General features: G+C 32.9%; 1 long non-coding RNA gene across 1 annotated transcript; it reads right to left on the bottom strand.

The window, feature by feature from the left end:
- Positions 1 to 3,456: 3,456 nt before the first annotated feature.
- On the bottom strand, positions 3,457 to 7,178 carry LOC127852194 (uncharacterized). Its single transcript, XR_008036111.1, has 3 exons — positions 7,011 to 7,178; positions 5,393 to 5,510; positions 3,457 to 4,971 (listed from the first exon to the last, which is right to left on the bottom strand). It is a non-coding gene; the product is annotated as an uncharacterized LOC127852194 (long non-coding RNA).
- Between the last annotated feature and the right edge of the window lie 220 nt (positions 7,179 to 7,398).

The following is a 7,398-nucleotide window of genomic DNA, read 5'->3' as shown; positions in this document are numbered from 1 at the left end:
TCTTGTCAGCTCAATACACAGGCACCTGGCTACCGTACTGGAAAAAAAGGATGAACTGCCAAAATAACTGATTTCATTTATTGCTAAACTGTTGTGTACATTTTAAATTAACAACGAGAATGGATCAATATCACCGTTGCACATTTTAATTAATTTCACAGTAATCTGTTCTTTAAATAGTGATAGCCTAATGAAAGACGGCGCTAATAAAGAATAAAGTGTGAAGGTGGATATTAAGAAATAAGATCCATTTTCGCATGACACTGGCAGTATAGAATGTAGTCTTATATAAATAAAACACATTTAAAGGGGCCTTTTCACAGATTTTGGCATTTTTTTTAACTTATTCATTAAATGCTTTATATTGATAAATGTAAACATTGGATCGTAAAAGCTCCAGTAAAAAATCAAAAAAAAATTAAAAAAAGGAAAAGAACATTGCCCGGAGCAGGTTTCGAACCAGTAACCCATGGAGTCCTGCCAGAGTCCTGAAGTAAAAACGCTTTACCCTACTGAGCTATTCCGCCGAGTATACATCCTTGACGTATTTTATACCTTATATAAGCAATCTTCGTAGTTTTACAAAATTTAACGACAAAAACAGAACTCTCCAAATTATTCAATCGTTTTGCGTTGCAACGCTTTATAATTTTTAGGTTTTAAAATCGTCAAAAGATGCATATAATGGCTATATTAGAGCATGGTTAATGTTCAGTATTACTGTTTCCTCACAAATATCATAACTAAAACGAAAACTTACGAATCTGAAACAACTTTTTTCAATTTTGTCAATTTAGCAAAGCGTGAAAAGATCCCTTTAAGACATGGATAAAAGATAAATAAGACACATTTGAATCTCTCATTTCTTAAAAAAATAAGCACGTAGTCACAAATAAATAAGATACGTTTAAGAAACAGAAAAAAAATATATATAACATACATTTGCATATTTCATTTCTTAAAAAAAAGCTCGTGAATCTGAAGCAATACATTTATTTCTTACACATTATTCTAAAAGTCGACAGACAACATAAGTTCAATGAGGGAACCACAATTAAATAAGATCCATTTTCGCATGATACTGGTCTAACGAATTTTTCAAACATTCAATTAATAGAGAGCAATATCTGGCTGTCATCATCGAACCTAAATTTGGTTGCAATGGAAGTCAAAATTGATGTGTAATGTTTTGTTTTTCAACTTCTTGCTCCAGAAAATGTTTTTTATTTACTTTCTCCATGTACATTAGTTAGTCCGTTTTAGCGTTATGATTAACTCAACAATAATGGTGAATTGAGTGTTTTTATCAAAGTTGTAACATTATGCAGTTCATAAGGAAGACGTTATACGAAATCTAGCAAAATAACGGCGCACAGACATTTCACTTAACAAACGTAGTAGGTGTACGTTTCGGCGGCTACTGCGTCTGACTGCACTAAAATAATTACGCTTTAATATCAAATGATCAATTATATTCAAGTCACATAGAAGCCGCTCATATCTTATTGAGACGCAAGGCAAAGGGTGTTATAAATGGGCTTCAGTTATCTGAATCCGTACCTATGTTGTCCGAAGATAAGAGTCATTGGCATGTGGAAAAATTAATGGAACCAGTAACACAGCCTGCTTGCCAAATTCACTACACCCATAATTACCATTGGGTCGTGTCGATTTTGCATGATAATCAAATATTTCTATTGGACAGCTTAGGTAACGATCGTTCTAGAGATAGATTAATACCACATGGCCTTCAAATACAACTTTCAGTATTATATGGTAAAGACAAAGAATACATTGATATCACAATTCCGACCGTGATGAAACAAAACAATAATGTTGATTGTGGAGTTAATGCCATTGCCTTTGCTACCCAGTATTGCCTCAATAAGCAATTGGAATTCGAAATAATTTTTGATTCTTCTCAAATGAGATCGCACTTGATGCACTGCTTCGAGCAAGAAGAGATATCTCTTTTTCCGGTCACCCAAAAAACGTTAAGTAAACGTAGTATGCTTCATGTGAAACGCGAACGGATAAATAACTACTGTTTGTGTAATCTTCCCGAATGCGTTGACAATATGATTCAATGCGACCGATGTCCTTCTTGGTATCATAGATCGTGTATAAAAATACCATTGGATGTGTCAATGAATGATAAAGTTTTTGTTTGCATTAAGTGCAATGTAACTGACTGCTCAACTGACATACCGACCGCCTCCAATTAATCTAATACCGACTAAATAATTGTCACCGTAAACATAAAAACATCATTTTAAAACGACCACATCAGTCTAGCGCCAGCAAATAAAAATACCAAAAAATCGCGCTATCTATATACTTATACAAAATATAAGTACAATCCTATCACATAGCAGGATTTTGGTGACCGGTTGCCTTCGGTATTATGCCGTACGCCGACTCGCCAACGTCCTGCACTATCTCTACAGGCTAGTGTACATAACATGTGACTTATAATTTAATAGTTGTGCAAAATAATTGTTAATGCATTTCATTACTAACCTCTGTGCATCTATATCTATCCAGTAGTCGAACTCAAAATATCTAGAGAAGGGCGTACCAGTATGCATTTGTACATAATAAGGATGTTTCAAGTTATGTCAATATTGTTTCAGTATATTTTTATACTTAATTGTATCATGACATCAAGTTATACTGAAGTCGTAATTCTGCGTAAATTTCTTGTTCTGTACAGTTTTTGAAAATTGTTTTTTTTCCATAGTAACGAAGTAATGGTTAGGAGAAATACAAACTTGTTAAAACACTGTCATTTGTTAGACTTGTACTCGCGCGTTTCTGTTATGTTTTGCAGTCAAACCCATGTGTTACTGTCGTGCCATTCCAGTGGTGTCACGAGATTGCGTCAAACTACAAGAATGCTACAGCACGAAGAAAATACCAGAACATTGTGCTCATAATTTTCATAAGACAATTAAATGATTTTCACTTTTTCCATTCACCTATATTTATACTCGAACTGTTATTGTTATTGTTGATGTTTGCTTACAGTTTATACTTAACGATTGTTAGTAGCATATATTACAATATATGTTTGTACTGACCGTATATTTTAATATGACTAATACTTAAATCCCATAAACTGTTGCTTGTTGTTTTTACAGCTTATTATTAAGTTATCTTTATTGTCGATAATGAGCCTTTGCACACACTTTTTCGAGCAAATGTTTGAAACTTAAACGGAAAAAAACGATCGCTTACATCTAATTTTACTTTGATTGTTCGTGAGTTCATACTGTTAAATGACAAATGGTCGATAAAGTGAAGTAAGATCAACAAATAATACCCACTGTAAGAACGCGACCGTCGCGTTTAAACGTGAACTCAACGAACGTTTCTATTGTGGTTCGCGAACGTTATCTACATCGTATGCGTTAAAACAATTTCTATCAATAACTGCATTAACCAAAATTAAAGTAATATTTTCATAAAATTATAATAGTTGATGACTTATTATGCATTTTTCAAAGAACAGAATTTAAAACAAAGTACATGCATTTTTCAAAGAACAGAATTTAAAACAAAGTACATTAAACAAATCTTCGTTTATATGTTGCTTTGAACCAAAACAAGAATCATTTGTGGCTCGGCACGAGATAAGGACACCACCATCTTGTCAAGAGATGACTTCTTCATTATAAAAGTGCAAAATCTGACAAATTAAAATCAGAAATTTTAGCTCTGACTTCTCAAAAGGGACGAATTTGTGACACTTTTTATGTTTACTATTTAACACCGATTTTGATTAAAAGCAAAACAAGTATCATGTGTGGCTTGGAACGAGATCAGGACATCACCATCTTGTCAAGAGATGACTTCTTCATTATACAAGTGTAAAATCTGACACATTATAATCTGAAATTTGCGCTCTGAATTCCCAGGTGGGGACGAAGTTGCGACACTTGTGATGTTTAGTCTTAAACACCGTTTTCGCAAATTTTGTCAATAAAAGCCAAACGATTTTATGATATGCAGTGCATGTAATGACCAACCTTATGACTGTTAGCCTCGCCACAAATGCCGTTGTAAATGGTTAAACTGCTTAACACGTACATTGGGCCGCAAAATGTAACAGGCAAAAAAACATAATGATATCATGGATGAAATGAAAAGACAAATCCAGCGTATTTTATAAAAAAAATAAGATGATTGAAAGGCCATTACATAACATAACAAGGTATGTGTTTGTAAAACACAATACACAATGTCCCTTTTTGAGCGATTTTGACCCATATATTTGACCTTTGACCTTGAAGGATGACCTTGACCTTTCACCACTCAAAATGTGCAGCTCCATGAGGTACACATGCATGCCAAATATCAAGTTGCTATCTTCAATATTGCAAAAGTTATGATTTTGACCCATACATTTTACCTTTGACCTTGATGTTTTTGTAAAAAAAGTGTGACATGTGCATAATACACCCCATTTAAAATCAATGGATGCAATGTAAAAAAGTACATTATTCACAGGGAGTTAGAGACAGACAGATTTGGAAACTAAAACAAGCAAATTCATTGACAATGTGTAAACAGTGCTGAGTGAACATAGAATTTCTTGTATTCAAAAGCTTGTGCAGAAACAACATAACATTTCTACATTACATTCCCTTAAAATACTTTATCATGCTTAATATTCATAATTATGGATGAAAGGCTGATTAAAAAACAGACACAAGATATACATCAATGCCATTATAACCACATATTCACCCTTACAAAAAAAACTGTATTTTTAAATTCTTTGATGAAAACTGACCTCTTAAGTCTTCAATTAAATACTTGATATGTTTAAAAGGTCCATCACAAGACAATTACTGGGCAATACATGTATATAGTCCGTGTTACCACCCACACACAGCTCAAACTGACGGTTAGATGTAAACATGGTAAGGTAAGGTTGCACCAGGATCTGCCAGGTTCATTTGTGAAGATCTGCAATGAAAATATATAACAATGACTGATAATTTATGACTGCAATGTTCCACAAACACATCAATAATACATCAATACAGTGGTAACCACATGTTATTTTTCCCTTCATTGTTGTTTTTCTTATTGAACTTAATATTTGTAAAAATAACACAACACATTATTAATCAAATGATACACTGTTATCAACATGAAAATAAGATTTTTGTTTTGTACATAATTTTATTTCTGTTCCCTCCAGATATGCATAGTGAAAAGAGCTAAGGCATTTTTGTTTAATAAATTCTGTAAGTTTTTATCTAAACATCCGCATACCATGGATAAGATAATCAATAAATCATATGTTGTTTTTCCTAATGGAAAAAATAGAATAAATAGTAAACACAAATGAGGTAAACAATACATGGTGTGAGTCATACCATACCTGCTAATTACAGTATAAGCACATCTTTTGGTACTATGTCATTATTCCCAATCAGTATGTTATGATGTGGATCAGCTTTGGACACATGCCCCTACATGTATATCATTGGAGTTCTTCACTGAAACAACAAGATACAGGCCTTAATAAAATTATTGCAAAATATATATGTGTGGTTTTAATTATATTTAAACATAATATATTACAAATAAAAAAAAATGCCCGCACAAGTATTGAATCTGATAACAATCTTACCAATATTCCAAAACATATGAGCAGACAACCTTTAAATTGTCTAAAACTGGAAACTATAGTCTCTAAAGTGACTTCCAAATTTGTGTTGTTCTACATTTTTTATTTCTTTTTTGTTTTAACGAATCATTATCTTTGCGCATCACTGCTTTAATGTCAACTTGATCATGAACACTTAATTGACATTGATAACGCATTCATTAATCCTTTCAGTGCGGGAACCAAATTTTGAAGGCCTTTGCAAACAGTTTGGATCCAGATGAGACGCCACAGAACGTGGCGTCTCATCTGGATCCAAACTGTTTGCTATTCTGATAGTATTTTTTGAAAAAAAATCAAAGAAATGCTAATTGTAGAAATTCAGCAGACGACATTTTAGCAGACGACAAATTTCCCAGCATGTAAAGGGTTAATTCTGGTGTTACAAATAGAATTGCGATTGCTTACAGTCCATTACAGGATTGCACACAGATTTTTAACACAAATTTTATAATACATGTACAGTCAAGTTACCATTACCGGATCAGTAGCGTAATAAAGTTGTTCTGGTGAAAAGCAATAAATGTTTTGAGACTTCTTTTACATCAGTTTGATTAAATATTACCTTTGCTCGCTGATTCAGCATATAGTCTTATTTTTAAACGCAGGCAAAATGTATTTGTGATACCTTTTTTTCGCTGCAGAATTCATGCATTAACAGATCAGTTGTAGCCATAACGGATCACGTGATCGAAACCACTCAAGGGGCTTCTACCACGCTATTTGAACTGTCGAAACATGAACTGTGTTGTTTACAATGCCCAAATTACATTGCCAGTTGTAAATTATATTCATTTGTTTTTGTTATAATTGTTTTCTATATGTGATTGAAAATGCTGTGTTCAAAATATCATCCAAAACTGACAACTATTTATCGGGAAGCGCATTCTTGAACATGAAAGTGATCCTCTATGGGTAATGATCCGGTAATGGTAACTTGACTGTATCTACTACAACCTAATTCCATATTCATTTGACAGTCTTTCAGCTATCAATTGATCAACAGTTATACAATCATCTTAAAAATAAATAAAGTGAAAGTAGAAAACTTTGAGAAGCATATAAGCACTAAAATGTATCAAAGATGTGTTACTACAGTTGATGTCATTTTAAAATCGTATAATAAGAAATGATTTGACAGATAAATTGTGAAGCGTTTTAGATTTTGACAACTGTGTAACAGACAGAAATATCCGCTAAAATCGTCATTATGAGAGCCAATACGTCTCATAAACACGTTATGATTGATGAAATATATTCTTTTACAGGAAATGTTTTTCCACATACTACTTCTTGATGCAAACAAACTGAAAATCTATGAAAAATATACCTTGGCAAAATCCAGAAAGTTTATCCGAAAATTAACAATGTTGATCTGCCATTCCATGCCCTACTGTTTTGATTGTTATATTAACTTAGGTTAATCTACACCATAAAATATCAAAATAAAAAAGGTAAACATCAATATTTAAGTATCCATCATGTATTTTTAACATCAAAAAATAAAATTAAAATAACTAAACCATAATAAACACCACAATAACGGACAGCGATTACCGTCTGCAATTTCCTTCTTTGTTCATATCGTATGCAGTTTTCAACGTTATCTATATTGTATGCAAATTCCGTAAGCGTTTTAGTGAGACCCTGACATTGGAGGCCGTGATGCTTCATCCGTTGAACATTTGTGGAACGAGTCAGACCTGAAGGCAGCAGCT

The sequence above is a fragment of the Dreissena polymorpha genome, chromosome 12 (genome assembly GCF_020536995.1).
Source record: "Dreissena polymorpha isolate Duluth1 chromosome 12, UMN_Dpol_1.0, whole genome shotgun sequence".
Lineage (NCBI taxonomy): Eukaryota > Metazoa > Mollusca > Bivalvia > Myida > Dreissenidae > Dreissena > Dreissena polymorpha.
The sequence above is the reverse complement of the archived record's forward strand: the minus strand, read 5'-3'. Positions and strand labels throughout refer to the sequence as shown.